The 13361-nt window shown below is 40.1% G+C and overlaps 1 long non-coding RNA gene across 3 annotated transcripts in view; it reads left to right on the plus strand.

Moving 5' to 3' along the window:
* LOC101128106 (uncharacterized) overlaps positions 1–13139 on the plus strand; it is a 129241-nt gene extending 116102 nt beyond the window's left edge. For all 3 annotated transcript variants that reach the window (XR_008674316.2, XR_008674320.2, XR_010131930.1), the window contains 2 exons: positions 6989–7128; positions 10707–13139. This is a non-coding gene — a long non-coding RNA (uncharacterized lncRNA). The remainder of the gene's footprint in view (positions 1–6988; positions 7129–10706) is intronic.
* The last annotated feature ends 222 nt before the right edge of the window (positions 13140–13361 follow it).

A 13361-nucleotide genomic window follows, 5' to 3' on the forward strand; every position in this document is an offset into this window, starting at 1 on the left:
AATTGAATACCCTTTATTTCCTTCTCTTGCCTAATTGCCCTGGCCAGAACTTCCAACACTATGTTGAATAGGAGTGGTGAGAGAGGGCATCCCTGTCTTGTGCCAGTTTTCAAAGGGAATGCTTCCAGTTTTTGCCCATTCAGTATGATATTGGCTGTGGGTTTGTCATAGATAGCTCTTATTATTTTGAGATACATCCCATCAATACCTAATTTATTGAGCGTTTTTAGCATGAAGGGTTGTTGAATTTTTCAAAGGCCTTTTCTGCATCTATTGAGATAATCATGTGGTTTTTGTCTTTGGTTCTGTTTATATGCTGGATTACATTTATTGCATTTATTGATTTGCATATATTGAACCAGCCTTGCATCCCAGGTGCACATGTACCCTAAAACTTAAAGTATATTAAAAAAAAAAAAAAAAAAAAAAACAGTCCTGGAGACAAACTTAACAGTTTGAGTTCTGATAGCTGGCTGCTTCTCTGGGTCTCTATTCCCTCATCTTAATCTTCAGGATAATAATTACATCTACATCTCTTTTTCTTTCTTTCTTTCTTTTTTTTTTGTTTTTTTGTTTTTTTGAGATGGAGTTTTGCTCCGTTGTCAGGCTGGAGTGCAATGGCACAAACTTGGTTCACTGCAGCCTCCACCTCCCAATGAATAAAAAAGATAATGTGTAAAAAATAATTAGGATCCTGGTAGCTAGTGCTCAATAACTGTTAGATCTTAAGACTTCTGCTTCTACTGCTATCATGATGAGTGTGTTTGGCTTAACAGGTCTAGCACAGGTAGAAGAGAAATAGAAACACTTAACCCCTGGTTTATCTGATTTAATGCAAATACAAGCAAACCTGGCTAAGAAATGCTTTTCACCAAAGTTTGTCTGCAATTTGAATGCTTTAGATTAAACTTAGAAGAGTATTTAAAAGTATTCTAGACAGGCCAACAGCAGTGGCACCCACCTGTAATCTCAGCACATTGGGAGGCTAAGGAGGGTGGATCACCTAAGGTCAAGAGTTCAAGACCAGCCTGGCCAACATGGTGAAACCCTATATCTGCTACAAATACAACAATTAGCCAGGCATCATGATAGGCACCTATAATCCCAGCTAGTGGGGAGGCTGAGGCAAGAGAATCGCTTGAACTCAGGAGGTGGGTGTTGCAGTGAGCTAAGATCACACCACTGTACTCCAGTCTGGGAGACAAGAGTGAGATTCCAACTCAAAAAAAAAAAAAAGTCACTCTAGACAGATTCATTTGTAATGTAAGCATGTCATAGTTTCTGGTGTATAGGACTTGATTTCTGTTTATTTAGTTTTCTGAAGAAACACAAGAGACAGCCCCTAGCTACTACAAAACTTCCTAGAGACAAGCTGGACAAATGAGCCCTTACAAAATTCCATTTACTGTAAAGATAATAATGAAATAATCTCTAAACATAAGAATTTGACTAGTGTTAACCACTCCACTTCCCCAATACACTGACACTTATTTCTTTTTCTTATCATAATACAAAACAAACACATGACCACACACCATCTGCTCTCCAGTGCAGAACAGAATAACAGAGGCACAAAGCAAGCTTCAGAACACACAGACCACCATGTTCACCACATCTACATCTGGGGCTGCTTAAAAAAAGGAGCAAAATCAATGAGAAACTGAGAAGATGGGTGACTACCCTGTTTTCAGCACTTATTGTCACATGAAGACAGAACATGCACACACACTCTCATTCCAAGGCAGAGCATCCATTTTCCTGTTGAAAAAGTAATTTGACAGCATATATCCCTATCTCACATTCTGAGCAAGATGACACTGGCTTTGGGCATGCAAAGAATTGACATATTATAGACACCCTTAAGACACAACGCATGGCCTGCCTTACCTGATACAATTTTTAATTTCTCTGAAGTAAACTCAAATTACTTCTTAAGGAAACTCAAATTTCAAACATGTATTTCTTTATTAACATTTCATTAATTTCCTCATGGGCTTCACAGGAAATATATTCTACTTTCATTCACTTAATCTCACCACAATAGATGGTCTAAAATATCCAGAAGAGAGCCATATGTAAGACATACCCATACCCCAAAGCATAGAAAATGTAACACACAAAGGCCTTGAGGAAGCAACACTATAACAGTGCAAATACACAAATATTTAAGGAAGAATACATCACCCAACAGACAGCATACATGGTCACCACTATCCAGGACTCTCCAAAATAAGTAGCTATGAATTGCTTATTCAAAAGTTGGCTTATATATATTCATCACAACAAATTAGTTCTGAACATACTGATTTTAATTTTGGATATTCACAAGGTAATTATCTGGTAAAATATATTTATAACTAATTTGTAATTAGACTACTAAATGCATGCATATGCTTAGGTCACAGTGAGGCAAAAAAGTCTGAGTTATTTGTAGAGTAAATTAAGATTTAAATTTTCAAAAAAAATACTTAACCATAGTTTTAGAAGTATTCTTCCCAGCATCTCATCACCAAGCTATTTCAAGATTAAAAAGTGAGGAGTAGGAAGGGCTTTTTCAAGGTTTATTCCTTCTATTCAGTTTATATTATTCCATACAGAAATGGAATAACGTTTAGTGTCTTCCCTAATGATATTTATGGTGCTGGTGATGCAAAAATATCCATTCTCCTTAAAATGAGGAAACCAAGCTATCTGGGACCTAAAGGGATGTTCTGGTTACATCTGTCAGGATTGATAACATAAAAGAGAACCATCTCTGGAGCACAGTGGGACTCACCTGAGATTTGGTGAGTCATGTGGGTGACATCAGAGACAAGCATTACCCAAAATGAGAGTCCCAATAAGACTTTTATGTGAGATGGTCTTATAAGATGGTGGCCCAACTCATACAGAAGAGGTTGGTTGTGCAACCAAGTGAGACACATATTTTTTCTCAGGAGCAGAAATCTTAATGTAGGAGATGGCCACTCAGTGAGTAGTCGAAGGGTGCCCTGATGGAACTCTCTGGGAGCCAGATTGCACACTGTCTCCCGGAGTTGCATAAATCACAGAAAAGCATGCCTGCATTCCAGCTTCTAGTGTGTACCAACACAGCAGAAAACACATCATTGTCTATTTTGTTTCAAAAATGCTTCGTTTGCCATTTTAAAAAAACATGAATTAATACAGTAGAAACCCAAGGACTGCTTAGGGGTAGGTAGCAGGTCTGTCATCACCAGAAGTATTTAAATGCTGGCTAGACAAACACTCTGTGGAAATTAGTTTTACTCCTCATGAGAAAGGCAAAATAAGTGTTTTTCTTTGGCACTGACAGATCTAGTAAAGATTATAGCATATAGTAGATAAACAACAACTCTTGTTTACTAAATAAACTTTATTTTCAGAGATTACTGGTGAAGCAAAATATTGATATAACTCTAAGACATTAAGGGTAATACAAGACCACTTTTGTTCTTTATGGGGCTTCAATTAAGAAATAAGTTGAAAAATCAGGCCATAACTGCTCTGGTGGGCTTCAGCCATTGTAGAGTGCTCGCTTGGTTTCTACTCAAAGTCTCTTCTCATGAATTCTATGCTTACAAGTCAAATGAATGAAGCATCATTAAATGAACACAAACTCTAATACTCTTAACATTTAGGTGTGCATCTCATCTGAAAATCATTCAAAAGCTCAGGCCATCTACAAGAAATCTTTCCATTGCATTTTAGTATCAATAAATTGGAAGAAGGAAAAGAATAGTAGAAAGCCATTTAATTATTTTCATAGGTAAGAACATAACATTGGTTTCTCAGTTACATAAGTACTTTTCATGCTTCATCCATGCTAGGTACATAATTTTTAACCAACTAAAACACAAGTAGAGAAATAGCTAAAAACATGCAATACATATACATAACTCTTGGTCAGGAACATGCCCTGTTCATATACATTGCTTAATCCAGCATTCCAATCTCAGGCACACCATCCACCCAGCTATAAAATCCAAGATCAGGAAGTCATCTATCCCTTCCCCCACACCATCTCATCAGCAAGCCTCTCCTACCTCTTAATCCTCTATCAAACTCATCTGAGCTCTCATCTCTACTACCACTATGCTTCAGGCCACCACTGCTTTTCAAAGTTTTCATAAACTAGCCTTCTAACTGATCTTCCAAACAGAAGGCCAATCATTATTTCCTTCTACCAGGTCTATTTACTACTATGGATAAAAATAGTTCTTAACAAGCAAATCTCATCACACTACTTTTCGGCCCAACTCTTTTCACCATTTTCCAGAGTTCTTACAAGCCTTCTCTAGCCACTGCCTACTTTATCATTCCTTCACCTCATTCAGTGTCTTTTCTTCTTCCAAACACACTGTACTTCTCCCACTTCCCTGGACATGTCCACCTTTTCAACCTCAGGGCTTTTATACCAGCTGTTCTCTGAAGCATTCTTTTTCCTCCTGTCACCCATCCTTCAGATATTAGCTAAAATGTCACTTCCATAGGATACCTTCCTTGACCTACATCCCGGCATCCTCCAATCCTCTTCCATACACAAAGCCAAACTTTACTTCGTAGGTTCATGTCACTTTTAACTTTGAGCAGTTAACACTGATAGAAGTGACCTGTTCATGGCTGAATGAGTCTCCTTCAATGTGATCTATCCTCTATGAGATTAGAAAGTGTCTGTCTTTGCCACATCAGTATGCTTGGTGGTAAAGACAGAATCTTCACAAACAGATATTTAAATATTTATGGAATAAAGAAAAATCTGCAAATGTAAAAACAAACCAAAAAATCATCACTGGAATGGTAAATTTGGTAGTGAAAAACTCTCTTTTCTAAAAGAAGATTTAATCTGATATGGAATTGTACTTAGGAAAATTAAGTTGTCATACCTTAATAAGCTTTTGAACACAAAATATTCTTAGAAAACATATTTTTATAATTTAAATGCAAATCAAATTCAGAGAAACAGAAGTTAAGTCTCCTTTAAGTTACTATTGGTTTAAAACTTTTAAGTAGAATATTTTAACCAAATACATATAGATTTAACTAACCAAATTATAGAAAACCTGTTTGAGATATTAAACCATTGTAAACAATCCACTGAATGAACAATTAAAAGCTCTAACGTAAAAGATAAAATGGCCTGAAAAATCTATTTTCGTGTGTCATATAGGAAAATATACAAGCCTCCTCAGAAATAAAATGAAGTTAGAATATTATATCTAAATGCATCTGCCAGGTAGGAGTCTGAATTCTAGTTAGCATGCAAGCACTTATTAAAAGATGTTTAAAGTTAGTAATACATCTGCAGTCAATCAGGATTTCATCTTGTATAAAAGATACTCAGAATTTTTCACCCACAATGCCAATATTTTCTTTGTTAAAAATTTATTGTTTGAAAATAAAACCCATTCAAATGGTTCACCTTGTGCTTCAGAACACCTACCTTATCTTCTGGGTGTCTCTCCTATTTCTGAAGATATATGTACCTCTTTTAAAAGAAAGTTAAAATTTTGATTTTGTGTATTTAGAGAAGTGCTTTGTTGTTGTTTTCAATCATAAAGTATCAGAGTAAAGTAAGTTTCCATAAAACAGTAAAAATAATTCTTTTATAAATATGATATATAATCAGTTATTATCAAGTATGTACATTGCACATACACACATCAAGCAAGATTTATATTCTGTAGGTTTCTGGTTTCACATTCAATTTTAAAACCAAAAAGTAATGGACTAAAGGGAAGTCAAATTATATTCAAGCAATACTCCTACCAACTCATACCACTAATGAACAAAACTCTAAGTAGAGAAAATGGGTTCACACCTTGAAGCTCTGAAATGACCTGTGTCTTTTATCTGTGCATTTATTTTTCCTGTTGAATTTAATGTTCAAACTAGAATCCATTAAAAATGTTTATAATTATTAAAGGCCACAGTGTAACAGCTTTTAGTGCAACAAGGCATTAACCAGCATTTTTTTCTCTTTAAGCTGAGCCAACTCTTCTTTCAGAATTTTTGTAATTCAACTTTCTTTGCCACCAAAGCACCTAAATCTTTTTCACCTAGCAGCAAACAACTGCATGACAGATGTGCTGAAGTTCGTAGTTTATGTCCACTTCCTTTGCTGAATGTGTAGTGATAGTTAGGCCTTAGCTTGCAATTTATATTTGTCTCTTCTCCAAAATCTTCAAAAATCTCATTTTTATATTAGAAATCAACATAAAAGCCTGAGCACAGTGGCTTATGCCTGTAATCCCACCACCTTGGGAGGCCAAGGCAGGCAGAGCACCTGAGGTCAGGAGTTCGAGACCAGCCTGACCAACATGGTGAAACTTCATCTCTAATAAAAATACAAAAATTAGCCAGGAATGGTGGTGGATGCCTGTAATCCCTGCTACTCAAGAGGCTGAGGCAGGAGAATTGCTTGAACCCAGGAGGTGGAGGTTGCTGTGAGCTGAGATTGCACCACAGTACTCCACACTGGGTGACAGAGGACGACTCTGTTTCACACACACATACAAAAAGAAAGAAAGAAAGAAAGAAAGAAACAAAGAAAGGAAGGAAGGAAAGAAGGAAGGAAGGATGAAATGCTGGATGCTAAAAGCCTGAGGGTCATGACCAACTCAGCATTCTACTGGAGGCTATGTGATCAAACAGCAAACTGTTAAGGATGCAGAATGTGGCAAACTTGCATCTGTGCCTGCCACCAGAAGGTACACTGAGGGCAGTCACTCCCTGGTGCTGTGCTCCTTGAGGTTATCTACTGGGACTTCTGGAGCCTACTGTTCAAAGAATGCTGTCATGCAGGCCTGCACTAAGTCAAGCAAATGACTGACAACCACCCTCTTCTCCCTGTCTCCTTTACTCAATAAATGTGAAGGGCTCTAGAAGCTCAGGCCCTTCTTCACCAGAAGCAAGGAGCCCTCTGACCTATTCTTCCAAACATACTCTTTTGTCTTTGTCTTTATTCCCGCATTTATCCTCCTTTGTTCAGTCCACCAGGGTCAGTGGCAAAGTGGTGTCATGAATAGGGACTTCGAGGAAGTGAACGAGGAAGATCTGCTGGAGCACAGGAAGTGAAATAGACAAGATGAATGGGGACCCCAGGACAAATATGCTGGCAGTGGATATAAGGTCAGTGCTCTAAAAAAGTACTGGGAATGGGAAGTTTCTGAATGACGGTACCATGGGGCAGCATTTGTCTGTTGAAGAAAAACATTATGTGCCGTTGCCTAAAGTTGTGTTGAAACAGTCTGGATCTCAAGTTAATTCACAGACATTAGCTAAACTTCTGCAGGAGGTTATTACACATAACCCATGGTTTCCACAGGCAGGCACTCTTGATGTGGAAAATTGGGACACAGTAGGAGAGGGATTGAAATGGGCTCATCAAAAAGTCTCAAAGTAGACCCTTCTGTTTTTTCTGCTTGGGGTTTGGTTCGCATGGTCCTACTGCTGCTGTCTCTTTATTCTGCCAGACAACAGAAGTCAGTTTCTGAGTCTCAAGAATTAAAAAACTCATTTGTTCCTCCAACAGTGCATATTGAAAATAATGAGCAGGAGAAAGGGGAGGAGAATTGGCCATTTGCTAAGCAGAAAAAATGAGAGGAGAATTGGCCTCTGCCACCCCCTCCAATAACAGAAGTAGAAACCCCACACAACAAATTTTGCATGCTGCTGCTATGGCAGGGGAACTTTTGGGACCTTATGCTTTTCCTATTACCATAAGGCTTGATCTGAATGATCCACCACATTTTTGACATGAACACACTCTTGTAGAGTTTAAATTACTAAAAGAATTAAAAACTGGTGTGGTTAATAATGGAGTGCAAAGCCCATTCACTATACGGCTGTTAGAATTGGTGTTCAGAGCCATGTGCCTTCCACCTTTTGATGAAAAACCTTTGGCTTGCACTTGCTTATCCACCAGTGCATATCTGACATGGAGTTTAAATTGGCAAGAAATGTGTGCAGACCAGGCTAGGCAGAATCGCACCAGTCTTCAAGGAAACACTACAGAGGAAATGTTGACGAGCTGTGGCCCCGTTTCAGATCTGGTACAACAATTAACACTCCCATCAGAGAGGCCACTTACCACCAGTCTTCCTTAGCCACCAAGCATGTTTGGAGCACAATTCCTGAAGAGGGAGTTACAGTGCAGTCTTTTCTACATGTCACACAGGGATCACAGGACCCTTATGCACAATTTATCGCATGGCTGCAAGATGCAGTGCAGCATCAGATCACTCATGCCTCTGCGGCAGAAATGCTTACCATAGCTCTAGCCTATGAAATGCAAATGCAGATTGCAAGCATGCTCAAGCAATGGCTAGTTTAGTAGTTGACAAATCTAAAAGGAGCCAAGGATCAAACCCTAAAGTGGGAGAATGTTATAATTATGGAAAACCTGGACATTTTAAAAAGGAATGCCTCCCCAGACCTCAGGACAAAAAGGATCTTACAATGTGGTGCCCCCCCGCCTCCAGTGGAAATAATGCCAGGACTCTGTCCTCTCTGTAACAAAGGAAATCACTGGGCTCATCAATGCCACTCAAAATTTCATCAGAATAGCACCTGTCAGGAAATGAGAAGGAGGCCTGGACCCAGGCCCCTCAAATCATGAGAGCATTCCCAGTTCAGACCACAACCCCACTTCAGGGGTGGGTCCCAGGAGGAATATTGATTGATTCCCTCTCCCCAGGAACACCAGGAAGTGCAGGATTAGATATCCCCACCAGAGATAGAATTACATTAGTTGGAGAAGACAAACCTTCCAAAGTTCCCACTGTCATTTGGGGACATTTGCCAGCAGAATACATGGGACTAATTTTAGGCAAAAGCTTTCTTAACTTGCAAGGCATCACTGTAGTCCCCAGAGTAGTTGACTCTGATTAAGGAGAAATTCAAGTAGTTTTAATGTCACAAGATCTTTGTGTTTTTGAACCAGGGGAATATATAGCACAATTATTGCTTATCCCCTGCAAATTACACCCTTCTGCATGAAAGGAGAATTGAGGAAATAAAGGGTTTGGGAGCACAACTACATGCAAAATCTATCTATTCCAACCCTTAGCCTCTAATAGACCCACCTGTTTGGTACAAATTAAAAAAAAAAAATTTATGGGCTTATGGACACAGGAGCTGATGTGTCAGTAATATCCAGTAAGGATTGACCCCCATCCTGGCCCCTCAGACTAATCTCCACATCCCTAGTGGGAGTAGGAGCAGCTCAAAGTGTTCAACGGAGTGCTGAGATTTTACCTTGTCTTGGTCCGGATGGACAATCATGTACTTTCCAGCCTTATGTTGCAAATATAGCTATCAATTTATGGGGTCGAGACTTACTTACAGCATTGGATATGAGACTTACAAATGAAAACTTTTATAACCTAGGGTTTAAAATGTCAAAGGACATGGGATATCAGAGTGGGAAAGGTTTAGGAAAATTCCTACAAGGAAACCCTAACCCAATATCAATAACTGGAAAGACAGACAAAAAAGGACTGGGGCCGGGTGCGGTGGCTCACGCCTGTAATCCCAGCACTTTGGGAGGCAGAGGCGGGTGGATCATGAGGTCAGGAGATCGAGACCATCCTGGCTAACACGGTGAAACCCCACCTCTACTAAAAACACAAAAAATTAGCCGGGCGTGGTGGCGGGCGCCTGTAGTCCCAGCTACTCGGGAGGCTGAGGCAGGAGAATGGTGTGAACCCAGGAGGCAGAGCTTGCAGTGAGCCGAGATTGCACCACTGCACTCCAGCCTGGGTGACAGAGCAAGACTCCGTCTCAAAAAAAAAAAAAAAAAAAAGGATTGGGACATCAGGATTTATTATTGGGGTCATTGATACTTTTCCACCACCCACTGCCTTACCTTTAGAACGGCTTAGTGACAAACCTGTGTGGGTGGATCAGTGGCCCCTAACACAGGAGAAGCTAGCTCAACTTCATCTGTTGGTGAAAGAATAATTGGATTCAGGACATTTAGAGGAGTCAGTTCCCGGAATTCACCAATGTTTGTTATCCTAAAAATAGTCCAGAAGATGGCGACTGCTGCATGATTTGAGAGCTATTAGTGCACAAATTAAACCAATGGGTGCATTACAGCAGGGCTTGCCATCCCCAGCAGCCATTCCTAAAAACTGGCCTCTTGTAGTAATAGATCTTAAAGATTTTTTCTTTACTATACCATTACATGAGAAGGATAAGCCTCGATTTGCCTTCTCTGTGCCTTCTATTAATCAGAGACATGCTACAAGCCAAATGGGTGAGACATCCGGTCATGTATGGTGACATTGTCTGTCACCATTTGCTCATATGGAGATTTCTAAACAATTAAAAACTGACAATGGACCTGCTTATACTAGTCATGCTTTTCAAACTTTCCTACAGCTTTGGGCTATGACCCATAAAACAGGAATTCCTTACATTATAGACCAGGCACATCAAACGTTACAACGCATGTTGAGAAAACAAAAAAAGGGTGATAGGACACCAGCCACCACCTCAAACAAAACTAAGTTTATCTTTATTTACTTTAAATTTTTTGACTCCTTGTATGAATGATAAGACTGCAGCAGAAAGACATTGGCAAGCGTTAGAGGAAATTAGGAAAGTTTATCTGAAATTATTATGGAAATCCCTGGAAGAAGGACAATGGAAAGGTATGGTGGATTTACTGCTGTGGGGACAAGGGTATGCTTATGTTTTTACAGGAGATGGACAAACCATGTGGGTGCCCTCAAGGTGCGTGCAACCATGGAATGGAAGACTGGAGGAACCCATGGTGGCCAACCATGGGCCTGGTCCCTCTGGTATGGGCCATGAGCCAGCTGAGCCTGAGTGCAAAAATGGACAGAAGGCCAACTGGAGTCATGATGACATCAACCCCTATAACCTGGGGGACACTCAAGAAAACCACGCAGGAAGCTGAGAAACTACTGGAGCGTCAAGGCCAGAAAAAACCCCTGATTCCATGTTCTTGGCCATGTTAGCTATAATGCCCTGTGTGGTAGGTTTTCCCTTGCAGAGTCAAAAACATATTGAGCATAGGTTCCCAATCCTCCAGCAGTACAACCTGTACTTTGGAGTGACACTCCTCCTGAGATCTATCGTGATCAGACAGCATGGGCTCCAGGACCCCTATGTCCGGCTTCTCCGGACATAGAACAGTTAGACTCTCAGAACAATGTCATCAATTATACTACCCCACTGGAAGGACTCCCCTTGTGTATTACTACAAAGATGTCGCTCAACCATAGCTGTCTTACAACTGAAGCTCAAGCATGGTTGAGTCACCTTGGAAAAGTTATGTACTTAATAGGTCTTGGTTCTATTTATGTAACTGGTGTGCTAACCAACCATGCCTGGCCCAATTGCCCCAACTGTGCTGACTATATGGAATGGATTCCCTTCAATAGTTCTGACCTCTCTCCATTGACCCAGTGTCTTGGCCCACTGGGTAGAAAAGAATCTGTGTTAACTGGAGACATTGTGGATTGGGGAACTAAAGGTCAACTAGATGGAAAAGATGAAAATCAGAAATCATGACACAAACTTCACTGCCATTGGTGGCAAGCTTTGAATATTCCTTCTTTATACCACACTGGGATCCAATCCCAGTCTGCCACCTGGATTGCTTGGCATGGAGCAGGCTTTAGCACACCTCTTCCTCAGTGGCATTATCTGGGGAGGAAAGGTCCAATTCAAGAAACAATATGGAAAGCAGCACTGCTGTTCACAAATGGTAGTATCTGGGTAGGAACACTTTCTAATGCCAGTACTGCTACTCAACACAGTCTTAATGTTACATTTGTGAAGAATATCACCACTCAATTTATGGTTTGTGGTTTTAATCCTTATGTCTTTTTGGCAGCTAAGGCGGACCAGCTCTAGGTAAGCAATACTCAATTGACCTTAAATCTTGCCGGTTATGTCACTTCATTAATCATAGCACATTGCAAACATGTAATATCTCTACTTCGATATTTGGGTCACATTCCTGGGCTATGGATTCTCATTAATCTGTCTGAGACTTGTGATGCCACCCCTGTTTGGCACTTTGTGAAACTTCTTCTAACTAAACTTACTCATCGTGCCTGTAGAGCCTCAGGCATGATAATTTTTGCTATTGTTTCTTTGGTCACACTAATCACTTCTGCTGTAATGTCCTCTGTAGCTTTGCATAGTTCTGTTCAAATGGCTCAGTATGTAGAGGACTGGAAGCATGCAGCCAACTAAGCGTGGCTACTTCAGAGTAAAATTAACACTGAGTTACAAACTGAAGTGGTAATGTTAAAATCTATGGTTCTGTGGTTAGGGGAACAAGTACAAAGCTTACAGTTGCAACAGCAATTGCACTGTCATTTTAATCACACTCATATTTGTGTAACCAACTTAGAATATAACCAAAGAGTATCCATGGGACCTTGTAAAAGCCCATTTGCAGGGAGCTTTCACATCCAACATCACCTTTGACATTGGTGAATTACAAAAAAAAGTTCTTGATTTAAATAAGCAAACTCAAGAGTTTTAGCCTTCTTTAGAAGCCTGGACTGAATTCCAGCAAGGCCTGAAGAGCCTCAATCCTTGGAACTATCTAAAGTACCACATTAACATCTCATATATAGTTCTGGGAATAATGTTGTTCTGTCTCTGTTTCCTGCTCACAGCCTGTAAAATCAGATGGATTGCCAATCAGAAAATAAAGCTGCCCAACCTGGCCTTACATTCATTCAATTAATGCAAAAACAGAAAGGGAGAGATGTTGGGAGCCAGAAGCCTGAGGATTGTGACCAACACAGCATTCCACTGGAGGCTATATGATCAAAGAGCAAACTGTTTATCATGAATGTAGAATGTGGGCAAACTCACATCTGCACCTGACACTGGAAGGTATGCTAAGGGGAGCCACTCCCTGGTGCCGTGCTCCTTGAGATTATCTACTGGGACATCTGGGGCCTACTGTTTAAAGAATGCTGTCATGCAGGCCTACACTAAGTCAAGCAGCTGACTGACAATCACCCCCTTCTCCCTATCTCCTTTACTCAATAAATATAAAGGGCTCTAGAACTCAGGGCCCTTGTTCACTAGAAGCAAGGAGCCCCCTGACTCCTTCTTCCAAATAAACTTTTTTGTCTTTGTCTTTATTCCCACATTCATCTTCCTTTATTCAGGCCACCAGTGTACATGGCAAAGTAATCAAAATACAGTAGTCAGTGAGCACCAACCATGCAATTGTGCTAGGTAAGGAGATGGAAAAAATATTTTTGAGGTGGGAGAAACATGCTAACAGATAAATTACAGCAGACAGACTTGACAGATGGGGGTAACAGTTATTAGGAACAAAAGACTGAATTCTCCCTAGAAAA

The sequence above is a fragment of the Gorilla gorilla genome, chromosome 20 (assembly GCF_029281585.2).
Source record: "Gorilla gorilla gorilla isolate KB3781 chromosome 20, NHGRI_mGorGor1-v2.1_pri, whole genome shotgun sequence".
In the NCBI taxonomy this organism is placed as follows: Eukaryota; Metazoa; Chordata; class Mammalia; order Primates; family Hominidae; genus Gorilla; species Gorilla gorilla.